Source organism: Ceratotherium simum, chromosome 21, assembly GCF_057802395.1.
Source record: "Ceratotherium simum simum isolate JZ-2026a chromosome 21, ASM5780239v1, whole genome shotgun sequence".
NCBI lineage: Eukaryota > Metazoa > Chordata > Mammalia > Perissodactyla > Rhinocerotidae > Ceratotherium > Ceratotherium simum.
In genome coordinates this window covers 5,845,180-5,866,565 of record NC_141920.1, presented here as the reverse complement: position 1 = coordinate 5,866,565, position 21,386 = coordinate 5,845,180, and the positions used below count along the sequence as shown (strand labels likewise).

The window sequence follows — 21,386 nt, the reverse complement described above, 5'->3', positions numbered from 1 at the left end:
TTTGTGTAATAGATTAAATGCAATTTACATTTCTCTGATATTGTTTGCTGTATTTTCTACAATGAACGTTAATTTAAAAAAATTTTGAGAAGGTTGCTTAGAAGTAAGTGAACCAACACGAGCGTTTTCTCCCCTGCGGCTCCTTTAACTCAAGTCAAGACTCCGAAGAGGCGGGGGTGCCAGACACGGCTGACGTCACGGGCAGCCCGAAATGACACAGCGGACGGGCCAATCCCAAGTTCGGATTCTGGGAGCAGCCATCCGATTGGACAGGAGTGCGGGCGGCCTCGCCCAATGGCGGAAGAGGGGCAGGAGCCGGCGGCCGCGTGGGTTTTAAATCCACGTGGTGGCGGGAGGGCGGCGGCGGCTGCGCCTCTGGGGGAGGCGCGCTGGGGGCCGTCGTTCACGCCGCCTACGGCCTTAGGCCGGGTACTCGGGGTCGCCGCGCCTGTTTGCATCAGCAGGTACCTCGTAGGATCTTGTGAGGACGTGATGGCATTCATCCATCCGACAGACGCGTACCGAGCGTCTCCTCTGTGCCAGGCAGGGCCGGGGGAGGGGGGCAAGATAGAACCCACGAAGGACGCGCTGTGAATGCCACGTTTCTGTGTAAGCATGGGCAAGTGGCCTAACCTGATCTCCCCCACTGCTCTGCTCCGTCCTAGCTCTGTCTCCCTCCAGGGACATGAGCTGCCGGGGGCGGGGGGGGCGGGGCACCCGTGTGCCTTGTGAAGGACTGCCCCATCGTTTATGTTCAATATGTACTTGTTGAATAATTATTTCAAAGACCAATTCTTAGCACAGCGCTTGCCACGTGGTAGGTTTGATAAATGGTGACTGTTCATGCAATAAAGAATCACAGCTAGTGCTGCTTACATGCCGGTTATATGGAAGGCCTTCTGGGCATTTTACTTGTATTACCTAATTTAATATTCACAAAATTACCTGTCTTCTCTAACCTAATATTTACAAAATTACAAGTCTTCTCTAATATTCCCAAAAAACAAGTTAAGTACTATTATTATTCCCATTTTACAGTTGTGGAAACAGGCAGAGGGAGGCCAGGTAACTCTTGTAAGGTTTTGTGGCTAGGAGGTGGTGGGGCAAGATTCAAGCCAGGTCTGTCTGTTTCCAGAACCCTTGGTCTTAACCACTGCACTCTCCCAACATTTATCCAGTACTCAGTCTTTCTTTTCTAAAAAAATTCTTATAAATCAGGCCTGTGCTCCTTGGAGGCGAGAGAGAAGGGAGGGAGTAATAATCAGGTGGGTGAGGCAGAGACAAGTGAGCTGGGGTCCTGTCACCTACTGCATTGCCCAGCCGTGCTGGGTGGCAGAGGTCAGAAGAGGGGTGAATAGACTAGTTGCCATTGGGGCCTCTCTTCCCATAAACAGGCCATCTGCATGCCAAGCCCTGTGCTGGGCTAGGGAGGAAGTACAGCTAGCATGACAGACCTGTCCCTGCCGTCATGGGGCTGGCAGTCTAAAACAGCGACCACTAACTAGTGACCTGTGGGCAGCCCACAAAAGAGTTTTTGGTTTTGCCTGCCTAATATTTAAAATTTTCTAAACTTTTTAACATAGGTTGCTACAGTCCCCACCCCTCCCTATTATATCACACATGTCTAGCTTTATTCATATGTGCCTGCCAGCACCCGAGTGTCTTTGTCTGCTCCCATGAAGGAAGGCCCCAGTTGGGGCCAGGCATGTGAAGACCAGCCTCCTCTGGACTGTCATGCGGGTGAGTGCTCTGGCATTCTTCGCCTTGCCTCCTATCTGTTTTGAAATCCCAGAGTCTCTACCTTGAGCCCTGAAGTCCTTCGCCTCCCAAAGCTGAAAGCCCCTCCACTGGCCCCAGATGTTGTGCAGCCCGTGGCTGGAATATCTGAAAACTCCGGTGGTGGATACCAGCTCAGAGTCAGTCAAAGCTGGGTTCGTGTCCCAGCTTCACCGCTTACCAGCTGAGTGATGCTGTGCAAGTGATAAATACCTGCCTCAGTTTCATCCTCTGCAAAATGGGGATAATAATAGTTTCCTCTTCATTGGGTTATTGTGAAGAGTAAGTCAGATGATGTGGGGAAGATGCTTGACACAGAGCAGGTGCTCACCAAATGGGCGGCTAATCTTTCTTTGGGAGGTAGCTGATATAGAACCACTGGCGCTGTAAGTTCTTCCTTATATCAAGCTGAGGTCCGCCGGCTTTGTAACTTCCATAGCTTCATGCTACTGGCAGCATAAGTGTGCTTCTCTTTGCATAGAACAGTTGTTCAGAAATTGAGGACAAAGCTAAACATCACAGCTTCCCATTCAAGACCTGCTGTGTAATTTGGGGAGCCCAGTGCACACTAAAATTGTAGAGTGTTCCTTGTTCAAAAATTAAGAATGTCAAGATGATGACAGCATAGCTCAGAGCCCCTTCTGAGGGCAGAGTCCCTTGTGACTCCCACCCCGTGCTCCCACTGGTGGTCCATGGGCATGTGTTGTCCTACAGAACCTACGTGGCTGGATGCGGTCCGCCTGGAGCAGGAGAAAGCCAGGTGAGTTTCCAGCTGGGCCTGGGGAGAGGCACCTGTGGGCGTGGTCTGGATCTCTGCAGCTCACCCTGGGAGCCTATCCTGTCACCTGTCGTCTGGCCCGGCTCTCTCCCCGTTAACTGTGTCTTTGTTATTGTGGTGGGACACATATCTAGAATAAAGTGCACAAATCCAAAGTATGCAGCTGGATGACTTTTCACGTTGTATACACTTATGTAACCGCCACCAAGATCAAGAGAGAGAACATTTCCATCTCTCTCGAAAGTTGCCTCCAGGCCCTTTCCAATCACTCCCCACCTGCCCTGTTGTGGCGGTAACCACATTCTGACTTCTTTCACTGTGGGTTTGCTTTGCCTGTTTTTGAATTCATATAAACAGGATCGTGCATGATGTGCTCTGTTTTTTTTTTCTGGTGAGGAGGACCAGCCCTGAGCTAACGTCTGTCGCCAGTCCTCTTTTTGCTGAGGAAGATTGGCCCTGGGCTAACATCCGTGCCCATCTTCCGCTGCTTTATATGTGGGACCCCGACACAGCGTGACTTGATTAAGTGGTGCGTGGGTGCGCGCCTGGGATCCGAACCTGTGAACCCCGGGCCGCGGAAGCGGAGCGCGCACACTTCACCACCACGCCACTGGGCCGGCCCCATGACGTGCTCTTTTGTGCCTGATTTTCGCTCACTGTGAAGTCTGGGGGACTCACCCTCGTCGCTGTAATCGGTGGTTTGTTCCTTTTCATCACTCTGTGGCATTTGTGACGCGCCACCATTTATCCATTCTCCTGTTGGTCCTCTTGTTGAGTTTGGTTGTTTCCGGCTGTTGGCTAGTCCAGACAGGGCTGCCATGAGCATTCTGCTGCTGGTCTTGGCGAGCCCACGGGGCCTGTGGGCACTCGTTTCTCCTGGGTCCACTGCCAGGAGTGGGAGGCTGGGGCAGAGGCAGGCCTACATTCGGCTTTAGCAGGTGTTACCTAACCGTCCTCGAGATGGGTGTGCCGGTGTGGTACAGTGTGCAGGCCCCCAGCACTGGTCTGAGACGTCCTGGTGTTTCACGCCCTCAACAACACTAGACATTGCCGCTCTTAATTGTAGCCGCTCTGGCGGGTGTCACCCTGGACTCCTGGAACTGACCTGAGGAAGCCGAGGGCCGGGATTCACACTTGCTGTTCCTTGCTGACCGCTCTCGGGACCTTCTGGACCCTGAGGCTTTGCCCACCTGCCCCAGAGCTCCCCTCCCCCTTGGGGTCACTTGCAGATTTGACAAGGGTGGGCTCTTGGACTTGGTCCACCTGATTGATGAAAACCCTGAACCGGACAGACCCCCGTGCGGGGAGAGCTCCGGCTTCCTCTCCGACAGTTCCCTGGAATTCGTCTCCAGTCTTGCACTAATCTCTCCCAACACGAGCGTCATGCAGTTTCCATTCCCACAGCTCGAACAGGAAGGTGTCTGATCTTTTTAAAGTCACACAATCTATTGGAAAACAACTTTTGGGGGAAAAAGAAGGGCAGAACAGGTGTGTGACCGTGTTAAGTTTACACAGCGATGGTAGCTTGCAGTCAAATGCCTGAATGATTAAAATATGAAAAAAAAAGCATCTCAGAAACACAACAGTAATACCCCCAACCCTTAGGGTGCGTTCACTGTGGGAGGCCCTGTGCTGGGGGCTGTATACCTGCAGCATCTGAGGGTAAACTTACCACAACCCGAGAGATTGGTATTATCACCCCATTTCACAGATAAGGAAACTGAGGCTGGAGGTTGTTTAATTGCTCGAGGTCCCAGAGCTGGTGAAGGATGGATTGACCCCGAGTCCATCTGTCCCAGATCCTCAGCTGTTGACCTTTGCACATGCTGGCTGGATCCTGATAGACTGTCCACAGCGGCCATTGGGGGCTGGTGGCTCCTGCACTGTGTCTTGCTTGATCTACAGAGTGCTTTAAATTTTTAAAAATAGTTGCTTATTTAATAATGAGGACATTTCACATAAACAAATCTGCATTTCTTTCTCTTCCTGATAAGAAATCAAAAGATTAGACCCTACTGGGTGAGCGCTGAGGAGGGGCTGTCCCCTGCAGGAGAAGATTCAGGCTCTAATTTGCCTCAGTGTCCCCACCACCCGCTCCCTTCACGGACTCTCCCAGCCTGGCAGCAGAGCATCGCCAGGGCCTGCCGCTCCGGGCTCCTGAAGGAAAAGGAAGAGACGCTGACTCTGCGTGAACCTGTGCCGGGAGGGCTCCCGGGAGTCGCTGCTTTCTTTTCTGGGCCTGGGGCAGGGCCTCCTGCAGATCTGCTCTAGATTAGCGCAGGGGAATTCCAGGATGGTCGTTTGATCGGGGAAGTGACCATTCACCCATTTTGAGAGCCAGTCTTGGCAGGTGTCATTAAGTTAAGGATCTTGAGATGGGAGATGAGCCTGGGTTATCCAGGTGGGCCCAGTGCAGTCACAAGTGTCCTCGTAAGACAGAGGCAGGGGGAGAGTTGACAGGCACAGACAAGGCCATCTGCCCTCAGAGGCAGAGACTGGAGTGACCTGGACACCAGCCAGGGAGCAATGACAGCCACCAGAGGCTAGAGGAGGCAGGGAACACATTTTCCTGGAGCCTCTGAGAGACAGCGGCCCTGCCGACTCTGATTTTGGCCCTGTGATACTGATTTCAGACTTCTGGCCTCCAGAACTGTGAGAGGAAGAATTTCTATTGTTTTAAGCCACCAAGTTTGTGATAATTAGTTAGGGCAGCCCCAGGAAACAAAAGCAGAAGGTTTGGCGCCCTGTTCTTCCAGTGTCTGGCTGGCACAGCTCCGCATTGCAGCAGCCCCTGCGAGGGGGATGCAAAAGCGAGCAGAAAATACCTGGCCCTTGTCTTTTGGGCGGCTTAAAACGACAGACATTTGTCCTCTCACAGGCAGGGTGTCAGCAGGGTTGGTTCCTTGGGGCCCTGAGAGAGAATCTGCCCCCGGCCTCTCTCCCAGCGCCTGCTGGCTGCCAGTGATCCTTGGTGCCCTTGGCTTGTAGCTGCCTCACTCCAATCTCTGCCTCCATCGTCACATGGCCGTCTTCTCTGAGGGTCTCTCGGCGTCTTCACATGGCCTTCTTATAAGGACCCCAGTGATTGGATTTCGGGCCCACCCAAATCCAGGATGACCTCATCTTAACTGGTGACATCTGAAAAGATCCTGTTTCCCGATATGGTCATGTTCTGAGGTTCCGGGTGGACATGAATTTGGGGGGACACTATTCAACCTGGTACCATCCCATTTCCCAGGAGTTACAATCTTCGGTTTCTGAAATGGGGACATAAGTCACAGTGGATAGGGACATTTAATTCCGGGCTCCTTTTCCTGGAAAAGCTGTGATTGAATAATGGCACACTGATTGCTTCTCAGAATCAAGAAAGACTGTCAGTTTTCTTTGAAGAATGCCAGAACAGCCACAACGTCAACCAGGATTTTGCGATTTATTCGTTCATTCAGTGTTCGGGCCTCTGCTGATTTGGTTATGAGCAGACAGATGCAGTTCCTGACCTTGTGGAGCACGTGGTCCAGTGATCAGAAAGGATTCCTGAGTCCCCCTGACTCTCTGCTCATCCCTCTGAGAGCAGGAGTTGTCAGGGAAACAGAAACACAAATGCCCATTCTGGACCCAATTGCAAATCTTGCCCCTACTCCTACCCCAAAGCCTGACACAGCCATCTGCGCTTCCAACCCTGCGGACCCTGGTCAAGAAGCTCACCTCTCTCCCACTGAAAACCACGTGAGGGTTGCCTTCGGTTGAGTCTGCGAGACAGACAAGGGCTCCTGTCGGCCAGGTGCCTCCAGGTGAACCAGGTGAGGAGTCATCTGGGAGAAGCAGTTGCAATCCTAGGACACTTCCCCCTGCCTTTGACTAAGTCCACACCCCTGCACGGGCGCTCAGGGTGCCCGCGACCCACTCCGCCACCCGGTCAGCCTGATCTCCTGCTTGTCGCTCTCGGCACTCAAAGCTGCAGGCCTTGGACGTGACCTGACACCTCCCACCCCAGGGCCTTTGCTCTTGCTGTTCCCTCTGCCTGGGATGGTCTGGTCTTCTCACGGCCAGCTCCTTCTCATCGCCAGGTCTCAGCACAGTCAGCTCCTCTTGGAAGCCTTCCCCCATCCCTGCTGTCCTACTCCATCACCCGATTTCTGAGGGAACGTGTCAGCTGAACTCAGGCTCCTTCCCACGGAGCAAACTGGCCTCAGAGGAGGCGTCGGAGCTCAGAGCGTGCCGCCTTCTCCTGCAGGTGGTCATTATGCCCCCGGTTTAGAGCACCATTTGCTCCGGCCCCTTTGAGTGATGTCTCCGGGTTCAGAGTGACCAGGGCAGCCTGTGCGGGGAGACGGGGAACAGCTGTCTGAGTCCAGAGGGCTGCGTGGGCCTCTCCGGCCGGGACCAGCCCTACTTGTTAGTCCAGCGAAGTTTCTACATCTAGGATCCAGCCAACAGCCGAATGGCTTTCTTGGTTTGGTATTTGGAGGCTTTTGTTGGTCCTAGAAAGGTGGGTAGACAGCGCTTCCTGTGTTTCCTGAGGGTCTGGTGCCTTTTGGGGAAGGTCTCAGTGGGCCAGTGTAGAAGCCGCACTGTGTCCACCCGCAGGACCGGTCAACGCCCCGTGTTCATGGCCAAGGACAGCCTGTCACTCTGGCTGTGGGTCCTGAAATCATTCAGTCAAATGGACTTGGGAGGGGGGAGGGAGAGAGGAGGGCGGATGGCCTCCTGGAAAGGGCGTGGGGTCTGCAGTCGGACGGGCCGGGCTGGCGTATATCAACAACAGCAATAACTAGCGGATTCAGCCTGAGTTCCTACCACAGGCTGAGCACTGTTCTCAGGTCTTTACCTGGGCTATTTCATGAGATCCTTACAAGAACCCTAGGACGTGGGCCTCATTATTGTCCCCATTTTACAGATGCAGAATCTGATGTCCAGAGGTCACAGGCCGCATATCCAGTTGGTGGAGTCAGGATTGGGATCCAGGCTGTGTGACTTTAAAGCTGGTGCTCTTGCCCATTGATGGAAGGATTTGGATTTGGAATCAGAAGACACGACTGGAGTGGGGGGATAATGATGAGGGCAACAACAACGACGGCAGTAGTAATAATGGTAGCGGCCACCTGTGAGCCTTGCTCTGAGCTGGGCCGTGGGTAGGAGCTGCACGTGCCCTGCTTTATGCAACCCTCCCACCAATTTCCCGGGAGCGGCACAGCATGGGTGCACGGAGGTGACACGTTTGGGGACTCACAGGGCAGCCCTGGGCGGCAGTTATTTTCATCTGCATTTTGCAGATGAGACAGACGACCGAGGCTCAGAGACACGAACATGCCCAGTGCCTGCCCAGCTGGGGGCTGGAGCCGGCTGCCGGTCTGGCGGGACGTGCCCATCAGGCCGCTGTGAAATCAGGCCAACAGGGAGGTGTTGGGAAGTTTTTGCAAAGATCCATCTCTTCCATTTTGTTGCTATTAAAGAGTCTTGTGTGAAATGATGTTGATCACAGAAGGTAACTTTAAAAATGTGCTTAGTGCAGTTGATGAACGGCTAACCTGTGGTGGTCTCCCCCCTCAGCCTTCATCAAGTATCCCAGCCCGTGAGTTCTGCAGGTGTGGGAGCCGCTTCTCACGGTCACCCCACCCAGGGACGGGAGCGTGAGCCCAGGTCTGGGTGAATCCACGGCTCCGCCGCCTCCCAGCCCGCAAACAAGGGAGCAGTCGCTGCACCTCCTCCGCGTCTTCAGGGGCGCGGGATGTTGCAGGGACCTGCCTTGGCAAGTTGTTGTGAAGCTGGGATGGTGAGGACGGAGATCCCATTTCCTGGCCTCACGCTAGTGCAATCCCAGGACCCACCGGTCTGACGGTAGGTCTAGAAATATCCGAAACTGACCCAGAGAAGAGGAGTTAAGAGGGAGGGGGAAGCGAGTATGTGTGTCCAGAAGGAATGCCCATGGGGTGGAAGACTGGTGATGAATGTGGAAGCAGAGAGTTTAAATTTCTGGTAACAAAAAAATAAATAAAACAAAAAACATTTGATGTACACGCACCGTGTCCCAATACTGAAATAAATAAGAGCGTAAGGGAGCTCCGAGGTGGGCTCTGGGGACACCTCTGGGCCGGGTCAAGTGAAGGCAGAAGGTGCGAGTGGCAAGTCCAGCCCCTTGCCGGGGGAGCAGCTCGCAGCATCCCTGGGTCTGATCATGAATCACTTGTTTCGAAGCTGGATCATCTCAGCTCCCCCGTGGGGCTGGTTTCCTGAGAGCCAGGACCCATCCCGCTGAGGTCCTGGGGTAAATTTGCTTCACCTCTCTGGGCTAAGTTGGCTCATCTGTAGAATGGGTGGAAAAGTTAAAATGATCTCCTGGGGTTGAGGAGGGCAAGGTCGAGACTCAGCGCTGGTCCCCCTCCCCTGGAGGGAAGGAGCTGAACCGCATTCCCTGCGGCCCCTTCCCAGCACCCTGCACAGGGCTGGGCACCCAGGGGTCAGTGGGGACAGACGGGCCTCCACTGAGGGGGATAGGAGCTTCAGATGACGATTCACAAATTCCAAGTTCTGGTCTGGATTCGGTCTCGGTTGGCAGCTGTGGCCTCCCGCAGGTGGGGGCAGCGCCATTACCCCTCTGGGTTGTTAGGGGTGAAAATTTGGTCCCCACTGCGCACGCGCTTTGACGACAAGAGACTTTGTTGTTTTCCAGCTGTATCCCCGGGTCTAGCACAGTGCCTGGCGCACGGGAGGTGTTCAGTATGATAACTTGAGTTCAGAATTAAATATGGTTCCTCTAGACCAGGGGCAGCGAATTACAGCCCATGGTCAGATCCAGCCTCTGCCTGTGTTTCAAGGGCCCGGAGCGGAGAGTGGTATTCACAATTTACACTTTTTCATAGTTGGAAAAAGGCAAAAAGAATAATGTTCTATGACACATGAAGACTATGTGAAATTCAAGCTTCTGTGTCCATAAATGAAGTGTTATTGGGACACAGACATGCCCATGGTTTGTGTGTTGTCTATGGCGGCTTTCCCGCTACGAGAGAGGTGAGGAGTTGTGACAGAGACCTTATGGCCCCAAGAACCGAAAATGTTTAGTCTCTGGCCCTTTAAGAAAAAGTCGGCCGATCCCTGGTCTGGACAATGGGTCTTGGCCTCTGCTGCCCGCTGGAGTCACCTGGGGAGCTTTAAAGATCTCGATGCCCAGCCTCGGACTCTGACTGGTCCAGGGTGCGGCCTGGGCGTAGGGATGTTCAAGAGCTCCCAGAAGGTTCTGATAGGCAGCAGGGCTGAGAACGCTACGTTAGGTGCTGGCTGCTTATGACTCCTCTGTTTTGCCATCCTCACAGCCCAGAGCATGTGCAGAGCATCGGGCACCATGGTGAGACCAGTGCCAGCTCCCCCAGGAGGGCCTGAGCCAAGCTTGCAGACTCAGACTTGTGGGGCCAGGAGGGAGCAGGAACGGGGGAAGTGGGCGGGTGAGGGAGCGCAGGCCTGTCTCATGGTCGTCTCCCTCGGCTCCAGCCAGGGTGGACGGGAGGATGCTGGCGCAGGGATGCGTCACCTGTGCCGGGCACGGCAATCTCTCCTGTCTAATGGTGCCTTGTGGGTGCGCTGGCCGTCTGAACCCATGGATGCTGGCGGTGTTGGAGCCAGCTCCCAGGTATGGGGCCTCGCTCCGTGCCCGTCCTGTGCCAGCACCTTGTACCACCCTATGAGGCCGAGAGCACCTTCCCTTTTGCTGAACAGAGAAGGCAACTTCTCGGAGGCTCGGGGAGGTTCAGTACCATGCTGAAAGCTCTCCGGTTAGTACTAGGGCCAGGATTTGAATTCTGACCCATCAGGCCCCAGAGTCCATGCTCTCAGCCGCTGCCGGAAGGCGGAGGAGAGAACCGGGCACTTGTCCGTCCCTGGAGCCCGGGGTGTCTGGTTTTTAAAATGACTAGCGAGTGTGACAGCAGCGGCAACAGCCACATCCTGCAGCTTCTTTCTTGCGAATCTTTTATTTTTGGCCTGAGGCAGCTAATGCGTGGCCAATGTATCCAAGGAAACCAGGATGCTTGGAGCAAACTGTACCAAATCTCCGTGCTAAAACCATCAGACGGCTAATTTGGGCCTCTCCAGTTATTTATTTATTTTTAGACCCCTGTGTATCATTTTACACTCTTTCCTGACAAATGTGGCATCAGACACACGGGTTCAGGGCACACGACGATGGCCTGTTCTTTCTGGGGGGGGTGCTCTCTGTTCGTCATTTGTGAGCTTCCCAAGTGAGGCGCGATCGGCTGGGTCCCCCCCTCGTGCCTCTTCTCACTCTGCCGTGGCGGATCCAGAAGTTCAGCCCCCGAGGTCTTGCTCTCATCGGGATTTCGCAGTATTTGCCTCTCGACCTTTGGGCCGGGTAACTGTCCTGTGCGCTGTGGGCTGTTGAGCAGCATCCCTGGCCTCCACCCACTGGACGCCAGTACAGTCTCCCCGGTTGTGACAAACTGTCTCCAGACATCGCCCCCACATATCTGCTCGGGGTCGGGTTGCCTGATACAATACAGGACACCCGGGTACATTTGGATTTCAGGAAACAATGAATCCTTTTTAGTATCAGCGTGTCCCAAATATATGCCTAAGTATAGTGTGAATATGTCCCATCACTGTTTGGGACATAGACTAAAAAATGATCCATTGTTTGTCAAATTTCACGTGAAGTAGTGTCCTGTGTGTTTATCTGCTAACACTGCCAACCCTAACCAGGGGGCAAAATCGCTCTGGGTTGGGAACCTCTGCTCCGGAGCCTGGGTTCTTAAGACCCACACCTCAGTTTCCTCACCTGTACAATGGGTATATTATTAGTGCCTACCTGGTCAGGGTGTTCTAGTCACTGATGGAGTAGAGGTGGTATGTGGGGAGTGCCTGGCAGACGCCCGCTGCTGTTCTTCTCTGGTCACATTGTGGGGCCTCAGCCATGTGCCTGGGCCTCCCTCCTCCTCCCGCTCTCTGCCCTGGATCTCCTGTGGGTGACTTCCTGGCCAAGGAAACACACACCGGCAAACCCTCCCACCCAGGATGGGCAGTGGGGGCCTGGCCCTGCAGCCTACAAGCATCTTTAGAAGAGACTCTTTCTCCTGGGGAACCAGCACTCGTGGCACAGACATTGGATCTTTCTGGTGTCCAGCCCTGTGCTAAATACCAGGGGAACAGTGGTGCCCAAACGCAGACCCAGGCCCTGCCTTCCAGGAGCTGGAGTGGTGTGGGGCAGTAAATGACGACTGTGACAAAAGGCTCCCTTCTCCCCCGTTCTTTGGTCCATGAGTCTGGGGTCCCTCTGACACCTCCTTCCCTGTCCCTCACTGCTCATCCCCTCCATCGGCACATCCTGTGGTTCTACCTCTATTTTTAAAAATAGCTGTATCGCGGCGTTGTTGCCATACAATAAACTGCACGTATTTGCAGCGTACAGTTTGGTCAGTCTTGACCTACGTACACAGCCGTGAAACCGTCATCACAGTCATGGCACTGAGCATCTCTGTCACCCCAGAAGTCTCCCTGTGCCCTCTGCTCGTGTCACCCCCGCCCCCTCCCGCAAAGCAGCCACTGATCTGCTTCTGCCACTATAGATTACTTTGCATTTTCCGGAGTTTTATATAAATGGAATCATACAGTATGTGCTTTTTTTGGTCTGGCTTTTTTCACTCAACATAATTATTTTGAGATTCGTGCGTGTTGTGCAGCAATAGTTCATTGGTTTTCATTTCTGGGTAGTAGTGTGTGGTGTGGACGTGCCCCAGCTCCTTTACCCCTTCACCTGTTGATGAATCTGCCTCCTTTCTACGGGGCGATTCTTTATTGAATTATAACATACACAGAAAATTGCGCCAGTCACACGTGACCAGACGAGTGAATTTTCATGAAGTGAACACACCCGTGAAACTAGTGCCCAGATGGAGAAACAGGACACGACGAGCAGAGACCCATGTCCCTTCTGGTCACTGCCTCCCTCCCCACTTTCTCTGTCGTCCTCCCTCTGTCCTTCCCTCTTTCTTTCTTCCTTCCTTCCTTCTCTGTCTTCCTTTCTCCCTCCCTGTCCCCTCATCTCTCTCTCTCTCCCTCCATCCCCCGCCCCTTCTCTCCTTCTTTCTGTGCCTCCTTGTCCCCTACTAGGCCATAACCCTCTTGAGGGATGAGATTGCATCTTACTTACCTTTGTAGCTTGGTGCCAAGAACGTCAGAGTCTTGGGCCCTCAACCGAGCTGCTCGGAAGGGTGGGCCTGTTTCCATTGGACAGGAGAGTGTTAAGTGTGAAGGCCGCCAGCCCTCCGATGTCCTTGGCGGGGAGTCCTGGTGGCGTGTCCTGGGTATGTTCTGGCCCTGGAGAGCCGAAATGCGGGGGCGCTTCAGTTTAGGTGCTGAAAATCCGGGTTACAAAAGAGGAACTCGGGATTTGGCTCTTGTCTTCGCCAAACCGGCCTCGTCGAGTTGTTTTCAGGGCGCCCCTGGTGTGCTGTGCGGCCTCCAGCGGAAGGTCAGGCTGCGCTCGGCTCTCTGCTCAAGATCTGTCCCATGAGGCCCCGCAGCAGGGTCGCCAGGTAAAATGAGGGATGCCCAGTTAAATTGGAGTTTCAGCTAAACAATGAATAATTTATTAGTATAAATATGTCCCCAATATTGCATAGGACAGACTTATACTACAGAATTCTTCTCTGTTTAACTGAAATCCAGACTTGACTGGCCATCCTGTAGTTTTGTCTGCTACATCTGGCCATCCTCTCTGGCAGAGCTGCCTCAGATGAGTCAATTAATGAGTCTGTCTTAGTTCTCTATGGCTGTGTAACAGAGACCACCAGCTTAGCAGCTTCAGACAATACACTGTCTCACCGTTTCCGTGGGTCCGGAGTCCGGGCATGCCTTACCTGGCCTCTCTGCCTCAGGAGCTCACCTGGCTGAAGTCAAGGTGTCGACTGGGGCTGTGGTGTCACCTGGAATCGGGGGTGGGGCTGGAGAAGCACCAGCTGCCAGGTGTCCTCAGGCTGCTGGTAGAACGTGTTCCCTTGAGGCTGTGGCCTCACGGCCGGTGGCTTCTTCAAAGACAGAAGGGAGGGCAAGAGCCTAGAGTGTGTCTGGTGGCAAGCCAGGGTTGTACAACACGGTGGGCGCAGAGTAGTGACGTCCATCCGCTTCCCGTGTACCGTAAGGAGGTCACAGGAGTGACGTCCCGTCCCCTGACTGTCACTTGGGGAGAGGCTGTGTAAACGACGTTGCCTCCATACCCTAGAATCAGTGCAGCACAGTCACGAGGGGCATGGCCTCTCTCTGGATCTAGACAGGTGCTGTGATTTAAGTACAGAAAGCAAGTTGTACATGCTTGGAAATGAAAAGAACTAAATGGTTTCTTACATCCACCCACCCCTAGTTATAAAGGCCATACATGCTCATGACAAAGAAAAAGAAAACAGAAAATTATAAGGAGAAAATGGAAAGAATCCAGAATCTTACTGCCCAGAAACACTACTTTTAACGTTTTGATGCGTTTTCTTCAGTCTCATTTCTATGCATATTTGCACACATGGGGATATATATATTTAACTATATACTGAAGCAAAAATAGAAGCACACTATGAATGCTGTTTAATGGCTTGCTTTTTTCCACGTGGCCGTCACAGCCTTCCATACTAATGAACAGAGGTTCATCGTCGTCTCTGCTGGCGGCAGGGCGGTCGTGTTTGGGAGTGCCAGTGGTTATTTGAGCAATCCCCTGAGGATGGACACTTAGGTTGTTTCTGGGTTTTCAGCACCGTGGACTCGATGCTGTGGAGACCACCCCTGCACATCGCCCTTCGTGTGACCATCTGATTCCTGCCAGGAGAAGCTCCCACCCGTGGAATTGCTGCCTTGAAGGGCATCCCTGAGAGGCAGCGCCTCCCAATGGTTAGAACGTGGGTCCCGGACTCAGGGGCCTGCAGGCCCACCTGGGCTCGTGCCCTCACAACCACTCGATCTGGGACACGTTCCTCATCCGCCAGTGCCTCAGTCTCCTCATCTCTAAAGCGGGAACGACAACGGACCGCGCCTCCTGAGCTGCAGGGAGGAGTCGGGGAGGGGGAGAGTACTCTGGACGGGGCTCCACAGCCAGAGGGCCAGCTGTGAGTTGCTGTTGGGATGGCGCTTGGGGCCCTGGGTACCTGCTGAGAAGTGGAGAATGAGGATGAGAGTGAAGGCTCACATACATGTTTACCCTGCACAGGGCACCGTCCCAACCCTTACGGACTCATCTAATGCTGGGACAGGCCCATTTACAGCTGAGGAGGTGAAACTCAGAGAGCGTGCTCAGACTCGGCAGCGGGTGGTTCTAGAGCCTTGATCTCTACTGCGATGCTGGAGGAGGCTCACAGGGGTAGAGGGAAGAACCGCTGTGGTTAGAGGAGCCTGGCTTCAAATCCTGACTGCCTCTTCACAGGAGCTGAGTGTTGAGTGACTGAATGAGCGTTCATAGAGGGGGTGGCGGGGGTGGGAGGAGCCCGGCAGTAAACAAGCCAACAAAAACATGACATCAAATAATGTCAGATCGGGTACTGCTGGGGAGGATGTGAAAGGGCTGGGAGAGGGGAGGAGAAGAAGGGAGGGAGCTGCTCTGGATTTGCGGGTCTGGGAGGGCCTCCCCGAGGACCAGACGTCTGGGCTGAGACCAGAAAGAGAGACGAACAAAAAGGAGCCCCCTTTGGAAAGGAGCTGGGGTGCCAGGAGCATTCTGGTACGTGCAGGGGCCTGAGGAGGACAAGCCCTTGGTGAGTTTGAGAGACTCAACAGGAAGGAGGCCTGTTCTGGAGCTCAAGGAAGGAGGAAACGTGTGCTCTTAGCATCCCCGTCTTATTGTGGGGGAAACTGAGGCACAGGGGGGTAAGTAGCTTGTCCAAATTCACGTGGCAGGTTAGTGTAGAGCTAGACTTCCAACCCGGGTGGTCCTATGCCCGATTCTGTGCCCTCAGTGAAGGGTGTAGGTGGGCTGTGCTTACTGGGCCTTGTGAATATTCAAGAGAAGCCCAAATCCTGATTTTTAAGTGAAATGATCTGACGTTTACATTTTGACAACTGGTTAAAAAATAAAATAAATTATGTGAGATGTGAATACATGTGTGGGCCATGACTTAGTGTCTTTTGCCGTCCCCTCTCTGAGCCTCTGTCCCCTAATCTGACAGTGCAGACGACACCAGTGTCCTCGTTGTAGGATTGTTTGAAGTCAGTCATAGTTACTGAGCGGGGGTCCCCAGGAGGGGGCTGTGTCCGTCCGCCCAGGGCTGAGTTTCAGCTCGTGAAATGTGGTCCCTATCACCTCGCTCCCACCACCTTGTGCAGTGACCTTGAAGAGGTCACGTTTCTAGAATGGTCCTGCCTTTGTCCAGAAACAAGGGAGTGAGAGCAATTGATCCCTCGACGTGCTTTCCACCTTCGCTTTGCACAAGGATGTGCTGCGTGCATTTAAATAGGACTCGGTAACATTCAGGGGGCAACTCCCCCGTCGCCCGCAATCCCGGTGGGAGGAACGCAGCCCCCCGCAATCCCGGTGGGAGGAACGCAGCCCCTGGGGCAAGTGCCCAGAGATCGGCGTGTGAGACCTGGAAGCATTGTTTGAAAAGTCAAACCTGGGAAACGACCTAAATGCCCTTTAATAGGGAACTGAGTGAATAACAGTACAACTGCACAGTTGACTCTGGGGAGCTATCCACAAGGGTGAGGCCAGAGCAGGGCTCAGCAAATCGCGGCCCGAGGGCCAAGTGTGGCCCACTGCCTGTTTTTGTAAATAAAGTTTTATTGGAACAGCCATTTGTTTACATATTGTCTTTGGCTGCTTTCAAGCCACAGCTGCCGAGATGAGTAGTTGCAACAGAAACCTCATGGCCTGCGAAGCCTAAAATGTTTACTATTTGACCCTTTTCAGAAAAATTTTGCTACATCAGTACACAGTGCGGTGGCAGGCTCTCCACAATTACTGCTACATGCGAAAAACACCGAAAGTGGGGCGGAGATGCACAGCAGCGTAAATAGGATGCTTTCAGTTTTGTAAAGAACAATGAAAGACAGACAGACGACATCATAGAAACACGCACACAGATGGATTTTATAGGTGCACGAAAGTCTAAAAGCACACACCACAATCTGTTAATAATGTTACCTCTGGATTTAAGTGGTAATATCCTTTATTGAGCATTAACTAGGTGCTAAGCACTGTGCTAAATCCACAGATTCTCTCACTTAATTTTACAACCAGACTTTGAGGTAGGTGCTATTCTGATGCCCTTTTTACAGATGAGAAAATGAAGGCACGGAGAGGCGAAGTCACCTGCCCAAGGTCACACAGCTTTCAAGTAGAGAGCTGGGATTTGAGTGTGGCGGAGAAGGGCAAACATTTTTTACTTTAGAAATGTCTGTATTGTGGGCAAGCATGGAAAAGATAAAAATATGATTCAGTTTTCACAATTCCGGTCAGATACCCTCTTGATCTCAGGCCCCTCTCCTCCCTCCCAGGGTGTTCTTCCAAGTGAGGCTCACGGGTGAACGTTCAGGAAGGTCTCCAGGTAGGCCCCGAGACCTGCCCTAGTCGTGGGTGAATGGCTGGGAAGCAGCAGGGTTGGGGGGCATATTCTGACCCTCCAGGTAGGAGGGGCACCCCCTTTCCTGTGGGGCCTGCCCAGCTGAGGACACATGTTTGCAGGGAAGCTGAGAGCTCACCTGTTCTGCCCAGATTTTCCAGGCATTGCGTTTCATGAGTGTTATCAAATGGTGACATTTCGGAGTGCAAGTCGTGGGGTTGTTGTTAATACTGATTTAATGGTGCTAAAATGATTAAGCATGGCAGGCTTTTAAACAATGAGGTCCATAAAAGGTGTTAATAACCTCTTAAGTGCCTTGATAATATTCCCGCCTATCATAAACTGCTCCTAATTAGGCCTCTTTGCTTCTCTTTACCCAAGGAATGAGGGAGGAGCTGGCTGGAAGGCTGGATGAGCCTTCTGGAGCCTTCTGGAACAGGGAGGGGCTGGGCCCAGTTTGGGAAAATGAAATAGCAGGGCCGGGGAACTGTGCATGCGCATGCTAAAGGAGAGCCCCCTTCAGGCTTTTCCAAAAGAGGAGCCTGGTCAAGGAGACACCAAGAATGTGGTAACGGGTGGAGTGTGGGCTCTGGGGTCTGCGAGGCCACCGGTAGCCACATCCCTGGGATGCCCTCAGCCCCAAAACCCAGACAGCTGTGACGGAGCGTGGCGGCTTAGGGCCTCGGCTGCTGCGTCGGAATCCGGCTCTGCTTCCCTCCGGCCGGGTCCGTGAGGGCAGCTGGCCTTCCTCTGCGTGTGCACACGTGCCAAATGCAAACGCCCAGCCCCTTGTTCAGAAGTTATTAAGAATTTCAAGACGGCGACAGCACAGCGTTACACCCAGTGTGGCACCCGTCTGCGCCTGGGCCGAGTGTGACTACATGGGTTGCAAATCTGTGAAGCTGGTCCCCCAACCCCGTGTCCTTAGTTTCTCCATCTATAAAATGGTCTTAGACATGTATATAATTTAAAATTTTCTAGTAGCCACATTAGAAAAAGTAAAAGGAAACAGATCACTAACTTGAATGATATATTTAAAAGTTATGTTTAACCTAATATATCCAAAATATTACTATTCTGACATAGAATCAAATAAAAAAATTATCAAAGAGATACTTTATGTTCTTTCTTTTTCGTATCAAGCTGCGGAAGGCCAGCCGGTGTTTTCCTTGCTGGCACACCTCAGGTCAGACCAGCCACGTTTCAAGTGCTCATTAGCCACGTGGGGCTCGTGGCTGCCACGCTGGATAACGCAGGTCTGAAGCAAGGGGCCAGCGCTGCATCTGGGACCTGGCAGGCACTCGTTACCTTCAGAGCAGTGTTCGTTTCCTCCTGTGTCTCGGTCTCCTTGGTACCAAGTGGGCATCCTAACGTGCGCCTGGCAGGGCCGCTCTCGACTCCCTGATGGGCGGTGCCCGGTGCGTGGCACGGTGGCCGGGAGCCCGGCAACACCATCGGGTGAAATTGCTGCCCAGCCGCGTGCCAGCTGGGTGACCTCGGGCAGGTCACACACCCACTCCTCAGCTGAGTGTGCAGAAGGCGTCTACTAACTGCATTACCTCACGGGGCTGCCGTGGGGGGGAAAGGATGACACGGTTGTTTAGTTGTCCAGCTGCTGTTTGCGTGTCTTCGTTTCCTGCTCTCCAGCGCCCTCCCCGTCTGTGACTGCCTCAGATGCTCCGTCTGAAAATGGAGGTAATGGAAGTGTCCTTACCCTCTTGTATTTTCAGCTCCCAGAACAATCCCCAGTATGCAGTAGGTGCTAAATTAGTGTTAGTTAAATAACTGAATGAATGAACGCGTGAATAAATGAATGCCCACGGGAAGGGGGGCATTTTATTGTTGTTTGGGGTTTGAAGCTTGGGAGGGGCCCGAGGGGGGAAAGGTGCAGATTTGGGACTCTGGGTAGGGACGCTGCGGCCCCTCATGCCTTTGTCTGACAGGCTCGCGGTCTCTGCTCTGTGAGGTCCCTCTGGGCCGACTCCCAAAGCCCAGAGCCTCTCAGGGTCGCCCAGCTCCACCCAGGGGAGCGCCTTCCCGGGCCGGGGCTCTGGGTCCCGGAGGCCTGCCTGCTGCAAGCTCCGAGTGTGCCGTCCTCCGGGTGGGGCCTGCAGCCTGGCCCGCGGCTGACCTCAGCGCAGAGCCCCGGCCTGTTGACTCCTGATGCACCGGGATCTCCAGGTGGGAATCATGTCAGCAGTATCGCACTTTCATGTCATTGAAGGGGAGGTGAAAAGGCAGTGCTGCCCTTCCTGCCCTCCCTCTCCAGGTCTACAGGGATGAGATCAGACCACCGACTTCGCTGGGGGCGCTCACCGCAGCCAGAGGGAGAAAGTCCTAGGGGAGGGTCTATACTCCTCCCCCTGCTTCCCGGGAAGGAACATAAACTTGTAAATGTTGGAAATATGTCGTGTGCCGGCGTTCCGCACACCTGGCTTGTTTGCACTTTACCGTCATAGTTTATGCCATAACTGGGGACCACTTATGCTACGACTTAGCCTTTTTCTTTAAAACAACTGACTTTTGGGCCAGCCCCATGGCCTAGTGGTTAAGTTCGGCATGCTCCGCTTCAGTGGCCCAGGTTCGGTTCCCCGATGCAGACCTATACCACTTGTTGGTGGCCATGCTGTGGCGGCGACCCACGTACAAAATAGAGGAAGACTGGCAACAGATGTTAGCTCAGGGCCAATCTTCCTCAGCAAAAAACAAAACAAAAAAACCTGATTTTAAAAAATTTTTATATAGCATTAAAAAAAACCTTTCTATCACTGAAGATTTTAAACGCATACAAAAGTAGCCTGAATAACATAGTACAATGTACCTATAATATATAGTATATATAATATAAAATATATTGCAATATAATATATATGATTATTTATATTATATATTTTAATATATAATTATATATATAATTTGTAATATAACATAAAATGATTTATTAAAATTTTATAGGATTGTATGTAAAATTACATATGACATACATAGAATTATTCATACAATGACATATTATATAATACAATGTAACATAATACCCATCTGCTAGCTTCAAACAATTTTGACTCCTGGCCGGTCTTGTTTCTTCCGTATCTCTCCTCACTGCCGCGACTCCAGGTTATTTTGAAGCAAATCCCAGACATCATGTCGTTTCGTCCATAAATATTTCAGGATCTGTCTCTGAAAGATTCGACTTTTAAAACTGAGTTTATCTTAAAAGTGAGCTCTATATCACCACCTTGCAAGGGAAATTGGGTCACTTTCCTAAACGATGAAAAAATACACACAAAGAGGACGAACGGGGTCAGTAACTTCTAGGTGGGCGTGGCCGGCTCTCAAGAGCTGGGTGTTCAGGTCCAGCCGGCCCTGTGGAGACGTTCTCCTTGCTGGGTCTCACGGGGAAGCCTGAAAGAGGACGGAGAGGGAAGAACCTCTGTGCAGTTTGTTGTTATTTGGCGCTGGGTCCCAGGACCCCTGTCAACCTCGCACCCACCTCTCACCCCTACCCTGAGTGATGTGGACCATGCCCAGGCGTCCTGGCTGCAGACAACGGACACCCAGAGGTAGGCTGGCTGCCAGGGAGATGCTGCTACTGAGAGACGAAGGGCAGGTGGCTGCCTGGGTTCCGATCCCGGCGTACCCCTTCCTGGTCGTGTGACCTCGGGCACAGATGAACTCCCCAGGCCTCAGTTTCCTCGTCAGTAGAATGGGAGCAAGAATAGCTTGTACCATGCATGGCTGTCATGAGGCTCAAGTGAGATATTTCAAGTAAAGTATTTACAGCAGCGACAGCAGAGTGAAATCTTTTTGTTTTTTTATTTTTATTTTTTTTGTGAGGAGAACTAGCCCTGAGCTAACGTCTGATGCCAATCCTTCTTTTTTTTTTTTGTCTTGAGGAAGAGTGGCCCTGAGATGACTTCTGTGCCCATCTTCCTCTACTTTATATGGGACGCCGCCACAGCATGGATTAACAAGCCTTGCGTCGGTGCATGCCCGGGATCCGAACCTGCGAACCCCGGGCCGCCGCAGTGGAGCTTGCGCACTTAACCTCTGCGCCACCGGACACAGTGAAATCTTAATAAACGTTAGCTGTTGTTATCATTCTTGTTGTTGTCATTGGTTTTAGCATTGACAGCTGAGGATGCCACCGGATCAATTCCTGAGTGTCCCCCTGAGCAATGGGGCCCCCATTTCCCCTCTTCTCTCACCTTCCCGGTGGGGGTATGGGAATCCCTGACGGCAGAACCTCGCCCTGGCCCCCCAGGCGTTTGGCTCCTGAATTCCTGAAACTTTGT

The 21,386-nt window shown here is 52.7% G+C and overlaps 1 long non-coding RNA gene across 4 annotated transcripts; it reads left to right on the top strand.

Annotated features, from left to right (window-relative positions):
* The first annotated feature begins 366 nt into the window (after positions 1–366).
* On the top strand, positions 367–21,186 carry LOC147914176 (uncharacterized). Of its 4 annotated transcripts, none has more exons than XR_015555547.1 (3): positions 367–609; positions 2,491–2,536; positions 20,992–21,186. It is a non-coding gene; the product is annotated as an uncharacterized LOC147914176 (long non-coding RNA). The 4 variants fall into 4 exon arrangements; XR_015555546.1 differs by lacking the exon at positions 367–609 and adding an exon at positions 745–1,740; XR_015555545.1 differs by lacking the exons at positions 367–609; positions 20,992–21,186 and adding exons at positions 6,206–6,354; positions 7,452–8,021 and having other exon boundaries at positions 745–2,536.
* Positions 21,187–21,386: the final 200 nt, after the last annotated feature.